Genomic DNA, 27,367 nt, shown 5'->3' on the forward strand with positions numbered 1-27,367 from the left:
TATTCCTTAGAATATTGGTCTCATCACCTAAGTGCATATCAGGTGGGTTGCAAAAGTCACAACTGTAAGGATATTTGAATATTTATCTATCTTTTTTTTCAATTGTCTTTTAAACTGGAATGCCCCTTGAGGCACATGATTCAGCTTTAATGTTAACTCTGTATTAACTTAAAGGTAATGGCATTTTTGTCTGTTAATTATCTCTCTTTTACAGATAAGGAAACCAAGACCCAGGGTGACATCCTGGTCCCATTGAAGTCAATGGAAGTTTTGTTACTGACTTCAATGTAGTCAGGATTTCACAGTCAGGGAGGTTAAGTGACTTGCTCTGGATTGCATTAAAATAGTTTGAGAAGGAAGAGAGTAGAGCTGAACTGTCATTTGAGTTTCTTCAGGAGCTCCTGTGTATTCACATATTATTACTAATACTTAACAGTTATTTGCTTTGAATGATTGGGAGCAAATACAATCTAGAGTAAAAACCATGGGCCAGAGCCTTAGCTGGCATAAATTGGTGTAACTCTTGATTTCAATGGATATTCCCCTCCCAGGATTACTTGGGGCTTTACATGAAGAAACTGATGGCATTCAAAATACACTGACTTATCCGGACAGTAAATGGGAGTAAAAACAATCAAGATGACTGCATACATAGCAGTAAAACTGAAGTGCAGGAAATTGACTGGGCAGAAGTCAAACCTTTAAGTCAATATATGCAGATAAAAAAAATTGGAGAACAAAAAGTGAAGTTCCCTGAAAAATAAAGTTATGGCAAACATCACAGAAGACCTAGATCTTAACGGGTTTGCAAATGCGATAATCCCCACCATATAGGATTTGGATAATGATTCACTCTGTGCAGAACAGTTTTCTGATCTCTTGAAAAAGGGAAATAATCATGACAACACTAGAATTCTCATTAAAAACATTTGGACAGAGAGAATCCTTGAGGAAGCAAAAGCTATGAAAGAGTCTGAATAGGAGAGATACTGGGTCTCCTTTTTCTCCTGGATTTAGAATCATAAACAGTTGGCAAGATGAGATTTTCATATTAATAAAATACGTATTTCTGGATCTAAACAACTCAGCAACTCTTTTCTAACCTGTGAGTGGAATTCATATTTTAGGACAACTCTGCCAAGAAGCTTTTAAAGAAAAAAAACCCAAGAAAGTATAGAACCGGATTCTAATTTAGATTTATGCTTGTTCTACCATGTGGTAGGACTTTTTAGTATGCCATAAGATTGGCTGAACACACTGAATATAGGGCTAGCAGAATATGGTTTACAAATAAAGGCTACATAAATCTGTCAACAAAAAATGCTTAAAAGTTTTAATAAATATATTATCATCCAGAGGATGAACATATCATTTGATCTAGATTTTAACATGCATTATATCTATAATTCAGAACAGATGACATTAAAGATGGAAGTGCTTTTTTCCATATGTGGCATATAAAAATATTTCATAGAGATTCTTCTGTTTTGTTTATAATGGTCTTTCCCTCTCCCCTCCAACTGCGATAGTTAAATGTTATAGATGTTTGTTGAAGACGGTCTCTTATTTAAATTAAATTATTTTCCTCTCCTCTTCATCCAGTACAAGAGTCTATTATGAAAAAGAATCTAAAACATAAATCTGAAGTTTTATTCCAATGGAGTTTGTGATTGCATGACTCCAACAATTTGTTCTTGGTATTTATGGGGAGGAGGAGGAATGATTGGTGGAGAAAGGGTGGGAGGAAAGAGTAAGGTAAAGCTGATTTTCAGCAGGTTTAATTTGCATTGGCCATTTAAGGGGTGCTCTGTAACTTACATCATGAGAGAAAAACAGCTCGTTCACTGTAGCAGATTCCTCCTGGATCTACATGATCTCTGTTCCTCTGTGACTGCCTGTGGATATTTAATTGTGCATGAATATTTTAACAGGAAAATGCAGCATATGGCTAAACTAGGTCAAAGAGAAGATTTATGAAGTTCTGTCATATAACTTACAGGAAAAGTCTGTGTAAAGAAATCCTTTCATGTTTTTCCTGGTAGTGAATGGCTGAAATGTATGTCTCTCTTGCCTTTGTTTTATTCAGCACATTTATGGATATGTTTATTTATTAATGAAAGTTCTTAAAAGCAAACATCAGACACACACATCCATTCTGAAAACCACTTACTGTAGCTTTGTAAACTTTCTGGATCTAACACTCACTTGGAGACTCTAAATTCCAGTAAAAAGTGTGTGTAGTTTGCGGAGTAGGGAAGAAATATTTGGTAAATTTGCAAACATTGTTCTTTTAGAAATATTTTAAGTTTGAAAGCTGAACAGTGTCAGGTATATGTGTATGTTTCAAGAGCATGCTATAAGCTCCGGTTGACAAACTGCTGTACTAATTAATTACTACTGAGATTTTCAAAGGTTCCTAAGGGATTCATAGAATCATAGAATATCAGGGTTGGAAGGGACCCCAGAAGGTCATCTAGTCCAACCCCCTGCTCAAAGCAGGACCAATTCCCAGTTAAATCATCCCAGCCAGGGCTTTGTCAAGCCTGACAAATTTGGGATTTGAATGTCCCAATTCCCATTAAAATTCATAGACGTTGGGTGCTTAAGGAAATCACTAGAAATGCTTCAGTAGCGCATCAAAGATGGAGCTGTGCAATTGTAGTGCTAACATTACAGCAACAGATGGGATTCTGCCATCGCTGTAGTAAATCCATCTCTCCGAGAGGTGGTAGATAGGTTGGCGGAAGAATTCTTCTGTTAACCTAATGGCGTCTATACCTGGGCTTAGGTAAGTTTAATTACATCACACAGGGCTTGACATTTTTCACAGCCCTGAAAGAGGTAGTTAAGCTGACCTAACATTCTAGTGTAGACCAGCCCTAACTCTCTTCTGCTCCTTAAACAATAAGGTGTTATAAAGGGAAGAGAAGGAAATGAGTAGTTAGTAAATGCTCTTTCCTTTTATTATATTGTTATGGGTTAGGTTGAACCTTGAAGCTGGTGGTGCCTTTCATTCAGGGTAAGTATAAAAAGCAATTGTGCTCCTTCTATGGAACCAGATAGCTGAAATAATAAGAGTACCACCAAAAACAGACACATGGTAAGGCTTGAGTAAAAGTTGAACCACGTGGCCCAAGGGATTTCCATAAGGACCACTATAGCAAACTTAGGGGGCAGGGCATTGATTGGTGGAACTGTGTGTGTCTCTACCTGTAGTGAAAAACCACAGAAACAGACACAGAGAAGGAAGAGAAAACCAAGGAGACGGACAAAAGAAATACTGAGTGCATAGTCCTGAGAAGAAGCCCATGTAGAAAGCTTTTTATGTACAATGCTAGCTGAAAAGAGGCTTGGAACGATGAGCAAATAGCAATTTCCTGTTTTTATTTCTATTGCGTTTGGAGAAACAGGACTTTGTACATTCTTTGTAAATAAACAGAGTTACTTCAAAAATGTTGATTCTAGCATCAATTTCTACTCCTAACAAAAATAACCCATAGGACCCCAAATATTGGCCAACTGCTCAGGTCAAAAAGGGGTAATATATATGGGCTCTTTTTTTCTGCCTCTTTCAAATATAGTCTTGGAAGGGGGTTGTTTAATGTCAAGAACACTTCATAATTCCAGAAAGACAGGGGCAGGGAGCACTAATAAATATGTTTCAGTGAAATTTATACTTACAACCACTTGCTATCCAGTCAACTGTTAATGCCTGGCAAAATCCCTGTGAGATTTTCTGTTTTCTTATATATTAGTTTCACTTGTAGTAGACAGCCACTACTCTAATGTGTTTCTGTCCACCTGCAGACCTGTCCAGGTTAAAATTTTCTGACAAGAAACCTGATAAGGCAGGGGTGAGCAAATTTTTTGGCCCAAGGGCCACATCTGGGAATAGAAATTGTATGGTGGGCCATAAATGCTCACAAAATTGGGGTTGAGGTGTGGGATGGGGTGAGGGCTCTGGTTAGGGGTGTGGGCTCTTGGGTGGTGCCAGAAATGAGGAGTTCAGGTGCAGGAGGGGGCTCCAGGCTGGGGCGGGGTGCAGGGGGCGGGGTAAGGGCTCTGGTTGGGGGTGCAGGCTCTGGGGTGGGGCTGGGGATGAGGAGTTTGGGGGTGTAGGAGGGTGCTCTGGGTGGGGACCGTGGGGTTTGGAGGGCAGGAATGGGATCAGGGCTAGGGCTGGGGCACGGGTTTGGGGGGCAGGAAGGTATGCAGGCTCTGGCTGGGGGTGTGGGCTCTGGGGTGGGGCTGCAGGGGTGGCACTTGGGGAGGGGACAACGTGCAGAGTGGAGGGTAGAGCCTCCTGGCTGCCCCTACGCGTAGGAGCTGGAGTAGGGCCATGCCGCTACTTCTGAGAGCCATGTGGAGCAGCCCCCGACCCTGCTCCCCGGCTGTAGCGCTGGAACGGGACAAGCCCCAGACCCTGCTCCCCAGCGGAAGTTCGAGGGCCAGATTAAAATGGCTGGCAGGCCGGATCCAGCCCCCAGGCCGTAGTTTGCCCACTCCTGTGCTAAGGCAACCAGAAGGAAAGTCACTTCAAAATCATGGATATTTTTCCTAATGTGAAAAATATTAATTAAAAAGTTTAGCCCTTAAATTACAAAGAGAGAGAGATTAAAATGGGCAATAAAACCATGTTTTCTAACCTTAACTGCATGATAATAGCTTGCACTTGTCTTCCATCCCTAACATCGACTATGCTTTGCAGCACTCCTTGCAGTTCATATTGCCAAGACATACTAACATGGATATCTACATAGTGTGAAATATGGGTATATGGCAGAAGAGATGGTGACTAACGTGGTGACGTGATAGGTAACATAGTAGCTAATATGTAGGTGTATGGTAGACCTTCTCTGGACACACTTTTGATATCATATTCAATATTTGCTATATATTTTGTAATGTGTCTGCAGCTAAAGATATTCATGGCTAATAAATTCTAATGAATGAATACCTTAAAATGGGGGTATAGTCAGCAGGCAGGTAGGTGTATGCCATGCATAATTCACTTCTGAGAATTTTGTCTTATTTTGATGTCAACAAATTATAAAGATTAGATCCTCCATCTTCTTTCCTCTTGTTTCCCTAAGAAACACCCCTCAAAAGTTATAGGGATATTATGAGTAAAGGGATACTAAAGGCTTATCTACATTTATTTAGTTACACCAGGACAAAGAACTGGTGTGTAGCTCAGCCCTTAGATCTACCCTTTGGGTACCAGGTACTCTGGGTTGGTGACTGCTAAACTCTTTGTTTGTCCAGGATACAGGACTGCTAGCAGGGGCCTTGCATTATAATATGAATAGCTTTATAACTGTGGGCCAAGAGACTTAAGTTACAAAACTAAGAATATAAGAATGGCCATCCTGGGTCAGAATAATGGTCCATCTAGCCCAGTATACTGTTCTCTGACACTGGCCAGTGCTAGGTGCTTCAGAGGGAATGAATAGATCAGAGCAGTTATAGAATGATCCATTCCCTGTCCTCCACTCCCAGCTTCTGGCAGTCAGAGGCTAGAGACACTACAGAGCATAGGATTGCATCCCTGACCCTCTTGGCTAATAGCCATTGGTGGACCTATCCTCCATGAACTCAGCTAATTCTTTTTTTGATCCCAGTTATGCTTTTGGCCTTCACAACATCCCCTGGCAACGAGTTCCAGAGGCTGACTGTGCGTTGTGTGAAGTGTTTTCTTTTGTTTTAAACTTACTGGCTGTTTATTTCATTGAACCCCTGGTTCTTGTGTTATGAGAAGGAGTAAATAACACTTCCTTATTCACTTTCTCCACACCATTCATGATTGTATAGACTTCTATCATATCTCCTCTTAGTTGTCCCTTTTTCAAGCTGAAAGCTCCCAATCTCTTTCATCTCTCCTCATACGAAAGCTGTTCCATGCCCCAGATCATTTTTGTTGCCCTTTTCTGTACCTTTTCCAATTCCAGCGTATCTTTTTTGAGATGGGGTGACCACATCTGCACACAGTATTCAATATGTGGGTGTACCATGGATTGATATAGAGGCAATATGCTATTTTCTGTCTTACCATCTATCCCTTTCCGAATGATCCCCAACCTTCTGTTCGCTTTTTTGACTGCTGCTGCACATTGAGTGGATGTTTTCAGAGAACTATTCACAATGATGCCAAGATCTCTTTCTTGAGTGGTAACAGCTAATTTAGACCCCATCATTTTATATGTATAGTTGGGATTATGTTTTTCAATGTGCAATACTTTACATTTATCAACATTGAATTTCATCTGCCATTTTGTTGCCCAGTCACCCTGTTTTATGAGCTCCATTTGTAACTCATCGCAGTCTGCTTTGGACTTAACTATCTTGTGTAGTTTTGTATCATCTGCAAATGTTGCCACCTCACTGTTTACCCCCTTTGCCAGACCATTTATGAACATGTTAACAGTACTAGTCCCAGTACAAACCCCTGGGGGACACCACTATTTACTTCTCTCCATTCTGAGAACTGACCATTTAATCCTACCCTTTGTTTCCTATCTTTTAACCAGTTGCTGATCCATAAGAGGACCTTCCCTCTTATCCCAGGACAGTTTACTTTGCTTAAGAACCTTTGGTGAGGGACTTTGTCAAAGGCTTTCTGAAAATCTAAGTACACCAGATCCACTGGATCACTCTTGTCCTCATGTTTGTTGACACCTTCAAAGAATACTAATAGGCTGGTGATTCTAATACATGATTTTCCTTTCTGAAAGCAGTGTAGACTGTTCCCTGACATATTGTGTTCATTTGTGTCTGATAATTCTGTTTGTTACTATCGTTTCAACCAATTTGCCTGGTAATGAAGTTAGGTTTACCAGCCTGTAATTCCCAGGATTGCCTCTGGGGCCATTTAAAAAGATTGGCATCACATTAGCCACCCTCCAGCCATCTGGTACAGAAGCTGGTTTAAGTGATATGTTACATAGTTACCATTGACTACTATAGAGCCAAGATTCAGCCTTGAGAACTGATCTGAAATATTTAGATCTATTTAATATGATTTTTACTTTTGAATTCCCTGAAGAAAATGAACATTCCACACAACTCTATCAAATAAATATTTTGACAGATGTTCTCCTGAATACTATGACATATCAAATTTATTTTTGCACTGGTACTTTAAAAGACTGTGTGTCATTATTTTTAGACCTCTTTAATTCTTCAGCTCCATTTTATTTCATTCCTGAAAGCTTTTCTCTTTGCTTTTTATTATGATGGCTTTCTCAGGAGCTATTTTGGTGTTGTGACTTCCTCAAGGTTCTATTTTCTGGTACCTCACTGCCTGCAGTCTTTATTGTCTTGAAAAGCCTGGATAGGTTAGCTTCAGTGGTTGCTCTGAAACATATCAGTATTTTCTCTGGATCATAGCTCCGTAAGTGACCTAAATTTCAAGTTACAGCTCCATCTTAGTTTAAGCATTCTCTTTTTCTCATGGTGGAAGGGATTCCCTTGCCTCTGATGTGCTCTGTAGTGGTATTACAGGTTTCGTTTTTGAATTTATCTTGGGTTTATTGGATGTTTTGGTTGTATTGGAGATTGGGATTCTAGCTCTTGGTAGATTCAAAGCAACAGCAGGCTCCAAAATGGCAATATCGCCTTCTATCTCCTTTCTATTTTGAGACTTAAAAGGTAGCAGTTTCTACTACCAACCAGAGGCACTGACTTTCTAATTTCTCCATATCCTATTTAATTCATATTATTCAGTAATCCTGTTGCAGGGTAAGTACACCTCCTCCTCACTTTGGGTTGGGGAAAGGGGTGTTATAGCCCTGCAGCTAAGTCCACCTGACCTCCCTAAGCCTCAGGGCATTGTGGCCTAGCAGCCAGAGTCAGTATGGCTGCCTTCTCTTGCAGGGCCGTGTGGCCTAAAGGCCAGAGGGGGATGGGCCACCACCCAAGGGGAAGGGTGGTGGCCAGGGTAGGGGACCCTATTCCACTGGGTCCCAGCCTAAGGTCCTGTCAGCAGCGAGTGTACTCACCACTGGGTCAGCGGGGACTGGATCACTGGTATAGTTTGGTGATCTCCTGGGTCACTGGGGTCTCCAGTCGGTGAAGTTTTCGACGATTTGGATCCCTCCTGCATGTCCACAGGTAGCTGGGTTTTCACCTGTGTCTCGGCAGGCTTGGCCTCCACAATCTGGGGCTCCGGCAGCTCCAGGGTGGGAACCTGCAACATACATCCTCTCTCCTCAGCAGTCTGCCTTGATTTAACTAGGCTACTCCCTTTTATACTGATGCTCCACTGGGAGCATGCCCAGCAGAGGTGAGCTTCCTCTGCCCAGAGTACGGGGTTAACCCCTCCTTGTCCAGTGTGGGGTAAGTACATCCTGTCACAAAGCCCTATATTTTATGAACTGAAAAAGTGAAACAATAACAAAAACAAACAAACCAAAACAGACAAAGAAATCCCCATCTCATTAAGAGTAAGAGCTTATAATGGCTTAGAGTGTATCAATTTCACATGGAGCTGTGTCATTTTATGTCATTTTTACCAAGGGTTAAAGTAGATTCTCCATCACTGGAAATTTTAAAATCAAGAGTGGAAGTTTTTCTAAAAGATATGCTCTAGTTCTACTGCATCGATTGGGCTTGAAGCACAAATTAATTTGGGGAAGCCCTCTGATTTGTGTTATGCAGGAGGTCTGACTGGATGACCCCTTTTGGCTTTATAATCTATGAAGCTATTAATTTTCTTTATAAATCACAAGTTCAACAAATAATCCCAATTATGCAATTTGCAAAAAAGAAAAATTATGTTTAGCTGTACGTCTACCCTCATTTTAATTGCTCATTGCTCTTTAAAAATGACTGTGCAATTTCTTTCTTCATGGATCTGCTCCCTTTGTGTATTCCAAGTTACAGCTGTAGATTTTAATGACAAAAATAAAATTTTACGAGCTGCGCAAAGCCAATTTAGCCAACAGCTAAGAGAGAAAGAAATCCTTGGTTCAAATCTTATGCATTATACACAATGGTTTAATAGTTATAGTCAGTTATACCTGTTCAGCCCCACTGAAAACAATGGGCTTGTACATGTATCACTGAGGGTATAAATGGAAGGAAATGGGGCTGTAGTAAATAGGTGTTACTTGACCTGCAGAACCTTTTACTGGTGGTTATGTAAAAAAAACAAAACAAAAAACCTACCCGACATCTTGACTGAATTTGTAAGATTGGCAATTAGAAAAAAAAAGAGCCTTGTAAATTGAACACATTTGATGCAGAAATCACTGAAAGACAATAAACATGGAACCATTTTACAGTCAGTATCTCTTTTCAGATTAGAACCACACTTTAAACAAACATGTTCCTGTGTCAAGTATCAGAAGGGTAGCTGTGTTAGTCTGGATCTGTAAAAGCGGCAAAGAGTCCTGTGGCACCTTATAGACTAACAGACGTATTGTAGCACAAGCTTTCGAGGGGGGAATACCCATTTCCTCGGATGCATGTAGTGGAAATTTCCAGAGGCAGGTATAAATATGCAAGCAAGAATCAGGCTAGGGATAACGAGGTTAGTTCTATCAGGGAGGATGAGGCCCTCTTCTAGCAGTTGAGGTGTGAACACCAAGGGAGGAGAAACTGCTTTTGTAGTTGGCGAGCCATTCACAGTCTTTGTTTAATGCTGAGCTGATGGTGTCAAATTTGCAAATGAACTGAAGCTCAGCAGTTTCTCTTTGAAGTCTGGTCCTGAAGATTTTTTGCTGCAGGATGGATACCTTTAAATCTGCTATTGTGTGTCCAGGGAGGTTGAAGTGTTCGCCTACAGGTTTTTGTATATTGCCATTCCTAATATCTGATTTGTGTCCATTTATCCTTTTACGTAGGGACTGTCCAGTTTGGCCGATATACATAGCAGAGGGGCATTGCTGGCACATGATGGCGTAAATTACATTGGTGGATGTGTAGGTGAATGAACTGGTGATGGTGTGGCTGATCTGGTTAAGTCCTGTGATGGTCTCGCTGGTGTAGATATGTGGGCAGAGTTGGCATCGAGGTTTGTTGCATGGATTGGTTCCTGAGTTAGAGTTACTATGGTGCGGTGTGTAGTTGCTGGTGAGAATATGCTTCAGGTTGGTGGGTTGTCTGTGGGCGAGGAGTGGCCTGCCTCCCAAGGCCTGTGAAAGTGTGGGATCGTTGTCCAGGATGGGTTGCAGATCACTGATGATGCATTGGAGAAGTTTTAACTGAGGACTATATGTGATGGCCAGTGGAGTTCTGTTGGTTTCTTTCTTGGGCTTGTCTTGCAGCAGGAGGCTTCTGGGTACACGTCTGGCTCTGTTGATCTGTTTCCTTATTTCCTCGTGTGGGTATCGTAGTTTTGAGAATGCTTGGTGAAGATCTTGGAGGTGTTGGTCTCTGTCTGAGGGGTTGGAGCAAATGTGGTTGTACCTTAGCGCTTTGCTGTAGACAATGGATCATGTGGTGTGTCCAGGATGGAAGCTGGAGGCATGAAGGTAGGCATAGCGGTCCGTGGGTTTTCGGTATAGGGTGGTGTTAACGTGACCGTCACTTATTTGCAGTGTGGTGTCTAGGAAGTGGACCTCCCGCGTAGATTGGTTCAGGCTGAGGTTGATGGTGGAGTGGAAGCTATTGAAATCGTGGTGGAATTCTTCCAGGGTTTCCTTCCCATGGGTCCAGATGATGAAGATGTCATCAATGTAGCGTAGGTAGAGAAGGGGCGTGAATGGACAAGAGCTGAGGAAGCGTTGTTCCAGGGGCCATGCAGGTGCCCATAGTGGTGCCACTGGTCTGGAGGTAGATATTGTCACCAAATTAGAAATAATTGTGCATGAGGATAAAGTCACAGAGCTCAGCAACCAGTTGTGCTGTGGCATCATCAGGGATACTGTTCCTGACAGCTTGTATTTCATCTGTGTGTGGGATGTTTGTGTAGAGAGCCTCTACATCCATGATGGCTAGGATGGTGTTTTCTGGAAGATCACCAATGCATTGTAGTTTTCTCAGGAAATCAGTGGTGTCACGGAGATATCTGGGAGTGCTGGTGATGTAGAGTCTGAGTAGAGAGTTCACATATCCGGATGGTCCTTCAGTGAGAGTGCCAATGCCCGAGATGATGGGGTGTCCAGGATTTCCAGGTTTGTGGATCTTGGGTAGTAGCTAGAATAACCCCGGTTGGGGCTCTAAGGGTATGTTGATTTGTTCCTGTGTTAGTGTAGGAAGTGTCCTGAGTAGCTGGTGCAGTTTCTTAGTGTATTCCTCAGTAGAATCTGAGGAAAGTGGCCTGTAAAATCTGGTATTGGAGAGTTTTCTGGTGGCCTCCTTTTGGTAGTCAGACCTGTTCATGTTCAGGTTATCTCAAGTGCTTATATACAAATGCACAAAGCCTTGGAAACAAGCAGGGAGAACTGGAGGTCCTGGTGATGTCAAGGAACTATGACATGATCGGAATAACAGAGACTTGGTGGGATAACTCACATGACTGGAGTACTGTCATGGATGGTTATAAACTGTTCAGGAAGGACAGGCAGGGCAGAAAAGGTGGGGGAGTAGCACTGTATGTAAGGGAGCAGTATGACTGCTCAGAGCTCCGGTACGAAACTGCAGAAAAACCTGAGTGTCTCTGGATTAAGTTTAGAAGTGTGTGCAACAAGAGTGATGTAGTGGTAGGAGTCTGCTATAGACCACCGGACCAGGGGGATGAGGTAGATGAGGCTTTCTTCCGGCAGCTCACGGAAGCTACTAGATCGCATGCCCTGATTCTCATGGGTGACTTTAATTTTCCTTATATCTGCTGGGAGAGCAATACAGCGGTGCATAGACAATCCAGGAAGTTTTTGGAAAGCGTAGGGGACAATTTCCTGGCGCAAGTGCTAGAGGAGCCAACTAGGGGGGGCGCTTTTCTTGACCTGCTGCTCACAAACCGGGTAGAATTAGTGGGGGAAGCAAAAGTGGATGGGAATCTGGGAGGCAGTGACCATGAGTTGGTTGAGTTCAGGATCCTGACGCAGGGAAGAAAGGTAAGCAGCAGGATACGGACCCTGGACTTCAGGAAAGCAGACTTCGACTCCCTCGGGGAACGGATGGTCAGGATCCCCTGGGGGACTAACTTGAAGGGGAAAGGAGTCCAGGAGAGCTGGCTGTATTTCAAGGAATCCCTGTTGAGGTTACAGGGACAAACCATCCCAATGAGTCGAAAGAATAGTAAATATGGCAGGCGACCAGCTTGGCTTAATGGTGAAATCCTAGCGGATCTTAAACATAAAAAAGAAGCTTACAAGAAGTGGAAGGTTGGACTTATGACCAGGGAAGAGTATAAAAATATTGCTCGGGCATGTAGGAATGATATCAGGAGGGCCAAATCGCACCTGGAGCTGCAGCTAGCCAGAGATGTCAAGAGTAACAAGAAGGGTTTCTTCAGGTATGTTGGCAACAAGAAGAAAGCCAAGGAATGTGTGGGCCCCTTACTGAATGAGGGAGGCAACCTAGTGACAGAGGATGTGGAAAAAGCTAATGTACTCAATGCTTTTTTTGCCTCTGTTTTCACTAATAAGGTCAGCTCCCAGACTGCTGCGCTGGGCACCACAAAATGGGGAAGAGATGGCCAGCCCTCTGTGGAGATAGAGGTGGTTAGGGACTATTTAGAAAAGCTGGACGTGCACAAGTCCATGGGGCCGGACGAGTTGCATCCGAGAGTGCTGAAGGAATTGGCGGCTGTGATTGCAGAGCCATTGGCCATTATCTTTGAAAACTCGTGGCGAACCGGGGAAGTCCCGGATGACTGGAAAAAGGCTAATGTAGTGCCAATCTTTAAAAAAGGGAAGAAGGAGGATCCTGGGAACTACAGGCCAGTCAGCCTCACCTCAGTCCCTGGAAAAATCATGGAGCAGGTCCTCAAAGAATCAATCCTGAAGCACTTGCATGAGAGGAAAGTGATCAGGAACAGCCAGCATGGATTCACCAAGGGAAGGTCATGCCTGACTAATCTAATCGCCTTTTATGATGAGATTACTGGTTCTGTGGATGAAGGGAAAGCAGTGGATGTATTGTTTCTTGACTTTAGCAAAGCTTTTGACACGGTCTCCCACAGTATTCTTGTCAGCAAGTTAAGGAAGTATGGGCTGGATGAATGCACTATAAGGTGGGTAGAAAGCCGGCTAGATTGTCGGGCTCAACGGGTAGTGATCAATGACTCCATGTCTAGTTGGCAGCCAGTATCAAGTGGAGTGCCCCAAGGGTCGGTCCTGGGGTCGGTTTTGTTCAATATCTTCATAAATGATCTGGAGGATGGTGTGGATTGCACTCTCAGCAAATTTGCGGATGATACTAAACTGGGAGGAGTGGTAGATACGCTGGAGGGGAGGGATAGGATACAGAAGGACCTAGACAAATTGGAGGATTGGGCCAAAAGAAATCTGATGAGGTTCAGTAAGGATAAGTGCAGGGTCCTGCACTTAGGACAGAAGAACCCAATGCACTGCTACAGACTAGGGACCGAATGGCTAGGCAGCAGTTCTGCGGAAAAGGACCTAGGGGTGACAGTGGACTAGAAGCTGGATATGAGTCAGCAGTGTGCCCTTGTTGCCAAGAAGGCCAATGGCATTTTGGGATGTATAAGTAGGGGCATAGCGAGCAGATCGAGGGACGTGATCGTTCCCCTCTATTCGACATTGGTGAGGCCTCATCTGGAGTACTGTGTCCAGTTTTGGGCCCCACACTACAAGAAGGATGTGGATAAATTGGAGAGAGTCCAGCGAAGGGCAACAAAAATTATTAGGGGACTGGAACACATGAGTTATGAGGAGAGGCTGAGGGAGCTGGGATTGTTTAGCCTGCAGAAGAGAAGAATGAGGGGGGATTTGATAGCTGCTTTCAACTACCTGAAAGGGGGTTCCAAAGAGGATGGCTCTAGACTGTTCTCAATGGTAGCAGATGACAGAACGAGGAGTAATGGTCTCAAGTTGCAGTGGGGGAGGTTTAGATTGGATATTAGGAAAAACTTTTTCACTAAGAGGGTGGTGAAACACTGGAATGCGTTACCTAGGGAGGTGGTAGAATCTCCTTCCTTAGAGGTTTTTAAGGTCAGGCTTGACAAAGCCCTGGCTGGGATGATTTAACTGGGAATTGGTCCTGCTTCGAGCAGGGGGTTGGACTAGATGACCTTCTGGGGTCCCTTCCAACCCTGATATTCTATGAGTCTATGACAACAGTCTCTTTGATTATAATGTCAGGGTTGTTTCTGAGGCTGTGGATGGCATTGCGTTCTGCAGAACTTAGGTTATGAGGCAAGCGATGTTGTTTTTCCACAATTTCTGCCTGTGTACGTCAGCGGAAGTTCTTCTTCTTGTGCTGTTAGTGGGAGAGTATCTGTGTTCCTGTGTGTGTTCCCTGCAGACACAATACTGGAGACAGTGATAATATTTTTCCCCCTCAGTTTGCTCTTGGTCATTATACCAGTTTCTCAGTAAGTCATAAACAAATGAGGAATAGAACATTTTTGCAGTATATGTTGAGTAAGGTAGCTAGAGAGGGACTGGTCTTTGAACTGGTGCATATGGAAGACACTCAGCTGTGTAAACAACCGAGGTGCCTGTCATACAGTACCTGCTGGTCAATGACATTATACAAGAGCTTTATCAGTGCTCCCTCTTTCTCTCAGCAAGGTAAGGGGGAGGGGGGGCAGCTGAAAGCTGCCCTTTGCCCAACACAGAGTGAGTGAGCTTGAGAGGAATCAGGTTGTGGATCTCTCCTGCTCCTAGACTGCTGGCTGGTTGGTTGGCCATAGCAGTAGCAACATAAGGAGCTGAATGGATGGAGAGGGAAAGCCAAGAAGGGAAAGGTTTGTATTTTGAAATGGCTAGTGAGAGGGTACTGGGGTGGGCAGGACCCCAGGGGAAAGTGGAGGAAGAAACCCTGAACAAAGAGCTGAAGTGGAGGCTGAAGAATTGGACCACTCATTTCCCTTAAGGGCCATGGTCAACACTTCTGGTAGAGGTGTCCCTGCATTTCCCTGGACTGAGGAACAATCAAGTGTACAGAGCTTTGGGAGGGAGCTGCAGCCAAGAGGAGGGCTGAATTATCATTGGAATTCTGTTTCCTTTTGAACTTTCATTATCCTGGAAGGGCGTTTGGTTTAGCTAGGAGACTAAGCTACCCTGCCAGCAAGGGGTAACTGAGAAAATGGTTGCATCTGTTTTAGTGGAAGGGTAAACCACTGCAGCATTCATGATACTTCTCTGGCTTTCATTCAGGATTCTTAGGGACCATTACCAGATGAATGGAACAGTATACTTAGAATGGTTCACTCTTGTGTCCAGGAGCTTGTTAGAATTTGTGGCTTCATTGACGAAATTAGCATCTATTTGTGATTTTGAAGTCATGCTTACTAGAATGGCTGATACAGCAACAGGCAGTGGGGAGCCAGAACCCATTTCAAATAGTAATGAACTGTTGTGAGCCAACAGCTATACAAGCGCACCATGACCCAGCATTCATGCAACCAGCATTCTAGCAAGTATATTTATAGGAGGCAGATGAAGGTAAACGCAACAGTAGCATTATTCATATAACCTTGCCACCTCATTTTCCTCTGATGTTTGAATGCCATGGCAAAGGGATAGAGCAGGGGTCGTCAACCTTTCAGAAGTGGTGTGGTGAGTCTTCATTCATTCACTCTGATTTAAGGTTTCGCGGGCCAGTAATACATTTTTCCGTTTTTAGGTCTCTTTCTATAAGTCTTTAATATATAACTAAACTATTGTTTGTATGTAAAGTAAATAAGGTTTTTAAAATGTTTAAGAAGCTTCATTTACAATTAAATTAAAATGCAGAGCCCCCTGGATTGGTGGCCAGGACTCGGGCACTGTGAGTGTCACTGAAAATCAGCTCGTGTGCCGCCTTTGGCATGTGTGCCATAGGTTGCCTACCCCTGGTATAGAGAAAATCCTCTGGAGAAAAGCTCTGATGAAAAGGGAAAGTGCTGGTCACTTTTCAGTTAAAACTGCAGCCATGATTCTCCCAGTCTTGAAGGCAAGGGGACAGCTCTGTTAGACCCTGGTTAGAACCAATGTGAATTTCCTGTCTGACACCATTCATGCCAAAGGTGGACTGTATATGTGCAAATTAAGGAGTTTATCCCCATCTCCCGCCCAGGAATGAGTCAGTTAAAACAACAATAAAAGAGGTGTTAAGAGTAAGTTGTAGCTGTGGGATGGGAACCTTCCCTCTGTCTTTTAAGGCATGCCTCGTGCTAACTGAAGCAGTGGACAAAATATTAGCAGAGATGGAAGCAGGTTCAGTGATATTCCTCCATCCTCTGTAGTAACTTAGTGGCCCCGGTGGTTTAAGTCCTCAAGGTAGATGGCTCGGTCTGTTTGTTGAAGACTACAAAATAACTGAATCTGCAGAGTCTCATTACCGGTGCCACAGGTAATGTGACAGGGTCGGTCTTCCCCCTATTGGACTTCCCACAGACTTACAAAGAGGGTCCCAAAAGCTTCAATAGGCAACGCATGGGCTGCATCAATGCAGTGTTCTGGCTTATAGGATGGTTGATGTGCTTGCAATCTTTCAAAATGTTATGTGCCAGTTCCTGGAAGGATTACCTATGACTGTGTTTTATCTAGGCAGTAGTCTGATTATAGAAAAAGATACCCAAGGGTACACAGCAAATTTGGAAGAGGTGTTTCCATGAGGTTGAGCAGTTTTTGGCACCATCCTGGTGTTTCTCTCATTCCAATACACATCATACTCTCGTGGCACTTATTTCTACTCAGATGCACCACTAGTTCTGGCTGTGGTTGCCAACTTTTAACTTGGTCTGTTATACTGATCTAAGTGCTGTATTAGGAACTGGGGTTATGTTGATACAGCTGTCCCAGAGCAGGACTCAGTGACAGGGATTCTGGTTATCCTCCAGCTGTATTGGGTCCTGCCCCATACTCTGAGCAGCTCAATAAGGCCCACATTTCTACAATTGCCTTTTGGGGGGCGGGCAGGAAGAAGTAGTGGTATGTTCTGGGATTGCTGAGTACATGTCTCTCCTTCCAGTAGGGACCAGAGGGTATCTGACCTGATGGGTCAGAAGAGTTGCATGACTTTGGTGCTGGACATGATACTTATACTGATAGCATATACTTGTGAAATGGCTTTAGACTGTGATTTCTGGTGGATTTTGGATGTTGTTTTTACACAGCATTCCTTGCCAGCATAAGCTTTACTTTGGCCATTATTTTAATGATTGTGATGTTATTGACATGAACTGACAATATAGATCATTGTTCCAACCAAGGTCCTATAGTTGCACCAAATCTTGTACAAAAGAGGTTAAGGACAGTGTCAACGAAAAGTTGTAATTTGCTGGTTATGATTATGCTGTCTGTATGTGTGTATCATTTTTGTATTTGAAGTTATGAATATTTGCTGTGTACTTGTATCTCAATATGTTTGATTCTAAGTAGCATCAGTGAAGCATTTTGTCAGCTTCTTGAGAATGGGCACTTACTCAGAATAGTCCTATCAAGAAACACTTAACTGACAATGGACCTCAGAAGACTCCAATCCACATCTGAGGAGCCTTCCTGGGAATGTTCAAGGTAGCATGTGAGCAATGGCTGCCGCCTGCAAACTGAGTAATTCATGGACATGTGACTTGCCTGTGTGACTCCAAACTCCATCTTGCTGCTGTGATTTTCCACAGTAAGAACAAAAGAGTGCTTCCACATGGCAGAGGATATAAAAGGCCCTAGAAACCCCTCCATTTTGTCTTCAATCTTGCTTCTGACCTCTGGAGGAACTGTTCTTGAAACTGAAGCTTTGAACAAAGGACTGAATGACCCATCCAAGATGGGATGTTTGTACTCCAGAGACTTGATTGGTTTAAATCAGTAGTAATTCCATCAAGCCTGAACTAAGAACTTTGCAATTGTAGTATGTATTTGATTCCATTTAACCCATTTTAACTCTGATCTGTGTTTTTTTCTTTTTATGAATAAACCTTTAGATTTTAGATTCTAAAGGATTGGCAACAGTGTGATTTGTGGGTAAGATCTGACTGGTATATTGACCTGGGTCTGGGGCTTGGTCCTTTGAGATCGGGAGATCCTTTTTTCTTTTACTGGGGTATTGGTTTTCGTAACCATTCATCCCCATAAGGAGTGGTGCTGGTGGTGATATTGGGAAACTGGAGTGTGAGGGAATTCCTTGTATGACTTCTAGTTAGCCAGTGGGGTAAAACCGAAATCCTCTCTGTTTGGCTGGTTTGGTGTGCCTTAGTAGTGAAGGACCCCCAGCCTTGGGCTGAGACTGCCCTGCTCTAAGCAATTTGTCCTGAATTGATACTTTCAGTAGCATCCCACCAAAAGCTGCTTCGTTACAATGATTATTTGTATAATGGTAGCTGTAACTGAGACTGGGACCCTATTGAGCTAGGCACTATACAAACGTAGTAAGAGCTAGTTCCTTCTTTGAAGGCCTTACAGTCGTATGCTTGGTCCACACATAAAACTTATATTGGCACAGTTGTGTCTGGCGGGGTGTGAAAAAAACCACTCCTCCCTAGTGACACAGGCATGCTGACAAAACTCCAAGTGTAGATGCAGCTTTGTCAATGAAAGAGGAATTCTGTCAATGTAGATAACACCACTCAGGGACAGGATATTCGTACCCCAGAAGAAAAACTCCTTCTGTCATTGTAGGCTATGTCTACGCTAGAGGCCTATGCTGGCATAGCTATGCTGACTGTGACAGGTTTCAATCTGTCCACCGAGCCTCTAGGGGGCGATGGAGAGCTACTGTCCCACTGGCCGGCCTTAGTCACACCTTTCGGGCACTGGGGAATTAGCGGAGAAGATGGGCCGGCCCGAGCCTGCGGCGCGCCCCTCACGCCGGGGAGGGCCGGCCCGAGCCTGCGGCGCGCCCCTCACGCCGGGGAGGGCCGGCCCGAGCCTGCGGCGCGCCCCTCACGCCGGGGAGGGCCGGCCCGAGCCTGCGGCGCGCCCCTCACGCCGGGGAGGGCCGGCCCGAGCCTGCGGCGCGCCCCTCACGCCGGGGAGGGCCGGCCCGAGCCTGCGGCGCGCCCCTCACGCCGGGGAGGGCCGGCCCGAGCCTGCGGCGCGCCCCTCACGCCGGGGAGGGCCGGCCCGAGCCTGCGGCGCGCCCCTCACGCCGGGGAGGGCCGGCCCGAGCCTGCGGCGCGCCCCTCACGCCGGGGAGGGCCGGCCCGAGCCTGCGGCGCGCCCCTCACGCCGGGGAGGGCCGGCCCGAGCCTGCGGCATTCGGGATTCTGCTACCCAAGGCAGGTTGGCTGGGGTAGGGGAACGCAGGCCCACCCAACTCCACTGCATTCCAGCCCAGGGCCCTGACAGTGGCAGGAGGAGAGGGTCCCGCCACTGGGTCAGCAGAGAGCCATCTGTGCCCCACTGACCAAATACACCCACCACACTGTGCAGTTCTGCCCCTGGGCTTCTTCCTACCCGGTCTCTCAAGCAGGCCTCTCCGGTCCCTCCAGCTTGTCCGGGTATTCAGCTGCTGGCAGCTCCAGCTCCCTCTCTGTGTCGAGCTCACGCTGGCCCAGGTTACAGCCTGGCCCCTCCAGGTCCCCTGTGTACTCAGTGGCTGGCAGTCCTGGTCGCCTCAGTCCTTCCTCCAGGTCAGGTTCCTCCTGGCTCAGAACCTCCCCTGGGTCAGCAGCAGGTTCTGGAGGGAACAGCCAGCCACCTGTGTCGGTCTCCCTTCCTGGTGCTGCCCTCACTGGGCAAAGGGCCCCGCCCTTTGTACTTCCTGTCCCACTCCTCCCCTTCCGGGTGTTGCCGGCACCCAGTGCCGAGAGGAAAAACGACAGCGGGGGGGGTTCGCTACCCGGTGTGCGTCACCCAATAATCATAACAGGGTGGAGAAGCAGAAAAGTTTATTTGCAGCTGCAAAAAGGTACAGGGAGAATAGAATCTCAAATCCTGTGCACAGAGCAGGAAGTTACATAGGCTTTTATACATTTTTTTTTTGCATATTTATTTAATAGCAAGCTGCCCTAAGTATCCATCTAGCCAGCCAATCCAGTTACCAGCTAGTTCCGTTGTTTTTTGTATTATTTGTTAAATTATACATGAAGCTGCTTTATTCAGCATTGTTTTTTTATATTTGCCCTGTTTGGCCTTGTTTAGTTTCAGGCAGTCTGACTCTGCAACATATTGTTGCAGATCCTCAGCATAACTGCTGAGAGTGCCTCCAGGCGGAAGGGCCAAAGACACTTGGGCCTAGTACGCATAGCTGCAGCGAGTGCCTCCAGGTCGGGGGGGAGGCCAAGGACACCTGGGCCTAGTGCAAGGGGGCTTCATCGACACTCGTGGTCTTCCATACCCTCGAGTTACCTAGTGGCCATGCCCCAGTGTCCCCAACAACTTCCTCCTTTGAGAACACTCAACAGCCTTGGCTCTGAGTTTTCTCACTTGGGCTACTTATTTTTTTACAATAGGACTTTGCATAAGCACTTTGTGATAGCCCTGAAGAGAATGACTTATTAACTTTTGCAAAAGGGCCTTGACACATGATACTGCACAGCATAATACCATTAATACAAGCAATACAGGAAAGAGAAATTTTAATAACAGGCTAAATAAACCACCAAGCCAAAACGACAAACCCCCAGCCTGAAAACAAGGTTTGCAGCCAATCGCTCTCAGGGGCAGTATAGACAACCTGTGCTCTGGCAGGGGTCTTAGCCTGTACCATGTTTTTATAGATTTTATAATTGCTATTATTTATATATATATATAATATTGGGCTTAATATATAATATTGGGGCCCGACGAGGGCACAAACCCCTCCTTGGGATGCCAAGAGATAGTTCAAAGCCAGTCTGTTTTGGAGGGAAAACATCCTGAGCTGCTGTACCTTTTTATTTAATGTTTTTATTGCTGACCCTAAATTACTAACCGAGTCCTTTAACTTTAAGGTCACTTTTTAAAGTACCATTTTCAGCCTTACAGTATAGCAGCCTATGCATGCCATGGCTGGCCCGGTAAACATTGGCGCTATTTCCAGTACAGAGCACCCTACAAGCTTCTTGGTTGTGAGGGAATTCTTTATATTGCCCTCCAATGCCATAGTTAGTCACCACAGGGTCTTTTTTTGTGACTTAACAGAGGTGTCTTGGGCATTTCTAATCTTTCCTTTGGGCAGTGTGGCAGTTATTGACAGATGAGGGACTCTATGAGCTATATAACAGCTACCTGTCCAGTTGGCTGGCAGCACCTGGTAAGCCTTTCGGCCACATACAAAATAGTGACCCTGTAGGGCCCAGTAAGGACTGTTTCTTAAGGGGATTCCTGGGATATTTAAGGCTGCTTTGGCTGCTTTTTTAAACAGTTCATATGTCCCTAAAGGGGTATCATCCTCCTGATTGGGTACAAGTGGGGGCGTTTTTAATTGTGCTGTTCAAATTACATTTGCCACAGGGACCACTACAAACCCACTATTGGCTTGCTACATTGGAGATATTAACTGGACAGCAAATTATATTTTTAAACTTTTTTTTGTGGTAAGATTATTTGTAAAAGGGGAGGAATCATTATACCTATACTGCTGGCCTCCCCTTTTGGTCTTCATTTAATACCCATTAGCCCACACCTGGGCCTAGTACGAGGGGGCTTCATCGACACTTGTGGTCTTCCATCCCCTCGAGTTACCTAGTGGCCATGCCCCAGTGTCCCCAACACAGGGATTGGGGTAAGCTTGGTCTGGCCCCGCCCACTGAGAGGGTGGCTCTTTACCCTCTGGTTCGGAGGGAGGCCACCCTGGCTCCCTACACTGACATTACATGACAGAGCCTATGTTGGTGTAGCTGACATACCCTAATAGACAAGAAAGGCTACGGATGGGAGGGAAAATAGAGACACAGAGAAGTGAAGTGATTTTCCCTTGGTAACACAGCAGCTCAGTGGCAGAGCTGGGCATAGTACTTAGTTCTGCTGATTGCCCGTTCAGTACTCACTTGATCCATCCATTCATCTTATCCTGTTATTAGAGTGCCTTCTATGAAGAAACTAAATTAATTCTTTGCATCGGTCTTCATAGCTGAGGATGTTTAAGATGATTCCCAAACCTGAGCCATTCTTTTTAAGTGACAAATCTGGGGAACTGTCCAGATTGAGGTATCATGGAACAAATTGATAAATTAAACAGTAATAAGTCACCAGGACCAGATGGTATTCAGCCAAGGGTCCTGAAGGAACTCAAATGTGAAATTGCAGAATTACTATCTGAGGTATGTAAGCTATCATTTAAATCAGCTTCTGTACCAGATGACTGGAGGATAGCTAATGTGATGCCCATTTTCTAAAGACTCCAGAAGCAATCCAGGCAATCACAGGTCGTTAAGCCTAGCTTCAGTACCAGGCAAATTGGCTGAAACTATAGTGAAGAACAGAATTATCAGACACATAGATGAACATGATTTGTTGGGGAAGAGTCATCACGGTTTTTGTAAAGGGAAATCATGCCTCACAAATCTACTAGAACTTTGAGGGGGTCGACAAGGGTGATCCAATGGATATAGTTTACTTAGATTTTCAGAAAGCCTTTTACAAGGGCCCTCACCAAAGGCTCTTCAGCAAAGTATGCTGTCATGGGATAAGAGGGAAGGTCCTCTCAGAATCTGGTTAAAAAGACAGGGGGGAAAAAGGTAGGAATAAGTTTCAGATTTTAGAATGGAGAGAGGTAATTAGTGGTGATGGGGTCTAAATTAGCAGTTGCCACTCAAGACAGACATCTTGGAGTGGTGGATAGTTCTCCAAAAACATCCACTCAATGTGCAGTGGCAGTCAAGTTAGCAGAATGTTGGGAATCATTAGGAAAGGAACAGATAATAAGACAAAACATATATTGCCTCTATATAAATCCATAGTATGCCAACATCGTGAATACTGCATGCAGATGTGTTGCTCTTTCTCCAAAAAAGAGATATTGGAATTGAGAAAGGTAAAGAAAAGGACAACAAAAATGATTAGGGGTATGGAACAGATTCCATATGAAGAGAGATTAACAAGACTGAGACTGTTCAGCTTGGAAAAGAGACGACTAAGGGGGTATATGATAGAGGTCTATAAAATTGTGACTGGTGTGGAGAAAGTAAATAAGGAAGTGTTATTTACTTCTTCTCATAACACAAGAACTAGGGAATTATCAAATGAAATGAAGAGGCAGCAGGTTTAAAATAAAAAAAGGAAGTATTTTTTCATACAACGCACCGTCAACCTGTGGAACTCTTTGCCAGAGGATGTTGTAAAGGACAATACTATAACAGGGTTCAAAAAAGAACTAGATAAGTTCATGGAGGATAGGTCCATCAATGGCTATAAGCCAGAATGGGCACGGATGCAAAACCATGCTCTGAAGTGTCCCTAGCTTCTGTTGCCAGAAGCTGGGAATGGGCAACATGGGATAGATCACTGTTGATTACCTGTTCTGTTCATTCCCTCTGAAGTACTGGGCATTGGCCACTATCAGGAAGACCTGATTAGACCTGTGTTAGATGGACCATTAGTCTGACCCAGTATGGCCATTTGTATGTCATGTAAAAATCAATAGCAAAGTCCCTAGTTGGCTTTATGGAGGCTCCTTTTGTGAGGTGAGAACTCTGCTTGGTGTGGGCTTTTTGGGAGGTTGTTTCTGGAGGTTTGGGACTACACAAGCATTGCTTGAATTTTGAGTGACATCTATAGCTGAAAGGCTTTCTCAAAGAGGAAGGCTTTGCAATGTGTCCTAAAGACAATCAGACTCTGAATTTGCCTGATGTGCTCTGAAAGATTGTTCAATAGCTCGATCCTCTTGACAGAGAATGCTTTGTCTCCAGCACTCACATGGTTCATCCTGGGCTCTGCACTGTCCCAGAGGAGTGTGGTTCATAGATCAAAAATGGTCTTTGGTGTAGATGGATCTTGATCCATTAGTTGCTTTGAAAATTAGGACCGAAGCCTTAAAGTGGCATCAGAAGCCATTTAGGAGTCAGTGGAGGGGCTTGAGCACAGGCCTGATGCGCTCACAACAGTGTGAGCCAGAGAGAAGGCAAGCAGCCATATATTGTACCAGCTGGAGCCTCTGCATACTCTTCTCATACAGATTCAGATATAATAAATTACAGTAATTCAGCCTTGAGGTGAGAGAAGCATGATTACTGTGGCCAGGTCCTTGTCTGGAAGGAAGGGATGAAATTTCCTAGCAACTGGAGGTGAAAGGAGGCATTTTGAGAAACTGATGCAACCTAGTCATCCAAGCTTAGTGAGGAAACAGTCAGGGCTCCAAGGCATCACACCACTTTGAAGAATGGCTGTATGGCTTTGATGGAAGGTGGAGTCAACATCTTGGCCAGCTCTTCAAAGCATTTCTCTTTTCCAACCAGCATCATTTTGGAATTGCTGGGGTTCTGCTTGAGCCAACTGCTCTTCAACCAAGAGCTAACCTCCTATGGACATTATGACATTTTAGAACTGGTGGTGATTTCATCAGTTGAGAATGAGAGACCGAGTTAGTATCGTCACTGTGCTGTTGGTGCTAAATCTATGGTGGCTCACTATCTCTTCCAGTGGTCTTATGTCGATAGTGAAGAGAAAATGAAATAATAATAATATGGATCTCTGTAGGATCCTGCAGGTAAGAACCTTTGACTAAGAAGAGCTGTTAGCCATGGCCACTCTGATTTGTGCTGCCAGAGAGGAACAACTGGAGCCATTGTTGTGTTGTGTCATATAGGCCCTATCCATTAGATCATGCTGCCGTTATTGTTAGAAGGGAGGAATGCCTTCAAAGGCCAGTTAAGGATAATACTAGTATTTGTTCTATCTGGGCATATTATTTGGTCTCTGTCTGTTTGCTATCCTGCCCTCTGTGAGTTTCCTGTGTCCTTCCCACTTGCTCCATGTCAGTGTCTCTAGTTACTGTGCATCTGTCAGCCAGCTGGTATGCAGGAAGCAGGTCACTGTGAATGAGGTCTTACTAAAGGTACTCATTTTGTTACATGGCAGACCAAGAAAAGGTATTTCCTGCTGACACAATAGGAGAAAGCTGACACTGTGATCAAAATGCATTAGCTAGAGAAGTATGAACTATTGTGGAGGGGAGAAAGAAAGAAAGAAAGCAGTCAAACAAAACCCAAAATAGTACTGAAAATAGCAGGGGATTTGCACAGCTTCCCATGTATTCACTGACATAATTTAACAGGATAGCTCAATTTCACAGGGAAATCTGGGTGCTGTCTTCTACCATTAGGCTATATGATGATGATCCTAGGAGTGTGCCTAAATACTTTATAAACTATTGCAGAACAACCGTGGAACATTATTAATCTACATGAACAGGTAAACATGCTGGAAGAGAATAAAGTTTGAAAATCTATGTAGCACATTGGAGGTGTCGCAGGGTAGGTACACCCCATCACAGGATGTCAGGCCAAAAGAAAGGGAAGAGGCCGTACCGCAGCTGGTTAGGTTCTATGCTGATGACCCTTACTATGAAAGTACAGCCTACTGGCCAGAGTCAATAAAGTCGCCCTTCCACAAAGGGGAGTGTGGCCCAATGACCAGAGTCAATAAAGACACCCTTTCTGCTCAAGGCAGCATGGCCTAATGACCAGAGTCAATAAAGCAGCCCTTCCACTCAGGGCAGCATGGCCTAATGACCAGAGTCAATAAAGATGCCCCTTACAGACAGGGTAGCATGACCTAATTGCCTGAGTCAGTAAAGTCACAGCACTCTGTGGGATTGTGTGGCCTATTAGCCCATTGGGGAAGTGGGGAGCCACTCAGGAATGTGTGGCACCCAGGGTAGGGGAACTCAGGCCCTCCCTTCTCCTCCAATTCAGGGCCCAGCCCAGGGCCCTGGCAGTGTCAGCATTACTCACCACTGAGTCAGCAGGGATCCTCCTGAAACACACTGACTGGTTCTCCGGTTTACCCACTGGAGCAAAGACTAAGTCCCCTGGACTGCTTCCTACCCTGTCTTTGCCAGTGATGGTCCATGGTTCTCATGGGTCTCCGGGGTCCGCAAGTGGTGTAGCTCCTGAAGGCACTGCCTCCTCTCTGGGTTTGTCAGGCAGCCTGGAATCTGTCTGGGGCTTGGTGTGCCTTGGCTCTGGGGTCAGGGCTTGTAGCAGCTCCTTGAAGAGAGCCTGCAGTCTGTATCCTCTCCCTTCAGCAGCCTACCCAGACTGAGCTGGGCTACTTCCTACTTCCTTTTATATCTTGCCTCCAGGCTGAGCATGCCCAGCAGAGATGAAGGGACATGGCTTCCTCAGCCTGCAATGCATAATTAACCCTTGCGGGGCCAGGGCAGGGTAGTACACCCCATCACAGGAGGATAAAATATTATAGGTTTGCACCTCCTTAGTGTACAAGTCCAACTTTGTGAATAAAGGTCATGTTGCACAGGTAGAGCCAGGCTTGAATATCATGTAGTAGAAAGATGTAGGTCTATCACTGTTTATTTGAATTTAATTTTCCATCTCACCAGCAATTCAAAACTGTTTTTTCACATTACTGTGCGTATACTTGCATGATAGCGTGACATTAGAGAGAACATGCTAGTATTGGAAGTGTTGCCGGCACCCAGTGCCGAGAGGCTGAACAACAGCTGGGGTTGGTTCGTTACCCGGTGTGCGGCACCCAATAATCACAACGGGGTGGAGAAACAGAAAAGTTTATTTGCAGCTGCAAAAAGGTACAGGGAGAATAAAATCTCAAATCCTGCACACAGAGCAGGAAGTTACACAGGCTTTTATACATCCTTTTCCCCAGCATACTTGTCCAATAGCAAGCTGCCCCAAGTATCCATATAGCCAGCCAATCCAGTTCCCAGCTAGTTCCCTGATTCTCTGTATCATTTGTTAAACTCTACATAAAGCTGCTTTATTCAGCATTGTTCTTCCATATCTCCCCTGTTTGGCCTTGCTTAGTGTCAGGCAGTCTGGCTCTGCAACATACTGTTGCAGATTCTCAGCATAACTGCTGTGTGTGCCTCCAGGCAGGGGGGGCCAAGGACACTTGGGCCTAGCACGCAGAGCTGCTGCGAGTGCCTCCAGGCAGGAGGGGGGGCCAAGGACACCGGGGCCTAGTGCGAGGGGGCTTCATCGACACTCGTGGTCTTCCATCCCCCGAGTTACCTAGTGGCCATGCCCCAGTGTCCCCAACAGAAGGATAGAACCCTTGTATTATTTATTTATAGGCCTTTGTATAACACTTCATCACAATAGTACCTGACTTTCTAGTAACTTAACACCTATGGGAATTGAGTTTTTGCAAGTTGCATCTATAGATGACTGACTTTTTGCTGTGTTTTATGTTAGCTAGTTGTACAATTTTTAAAAACTCAGCGGGGGTGGCAATTAACTTTTTCATTAAAGGTT

General features: G+C 44.8%; 1 long non-coding RNA gene across 1 annotated transcript; it reads right to left on the reverse strand.

Moving 5' to 3' along the window:
* Positions 1–1,857: 1,857 nt before the first annotated feature.
* LOC140906078 (uncharacterized) lies at positions 1,858–26,169 on the reverse strand. The gene is made up of 3 exons (XR_012157036.1): positions 25,868–26,169; positions 7,998–8,185; positions 1,858–1,895 (listed from the first exon to the last, which is right to left on the reverse strand). It is a non-coding gene; the product is annotated as an uncharacterized lncRNA (long non-coding RNA).
* Positions 26,170–27,367: the final 1,198 nt, after the last annotated feature.

This window comes from Lepidochelys kempii, chromosome 2 (assembly GCF_965140265.1).
Source record: "Lepidochelys kempii isolate rLepKem1 chromosome 2, rLepKem1.hap2, whole genome shotgun sequence".
Lineage (NCBI taxonomy): Eukaryota > Metazoa > Chordata > Testudines > Cheloniidae > Lepidochelys > Lepidochelys kempii.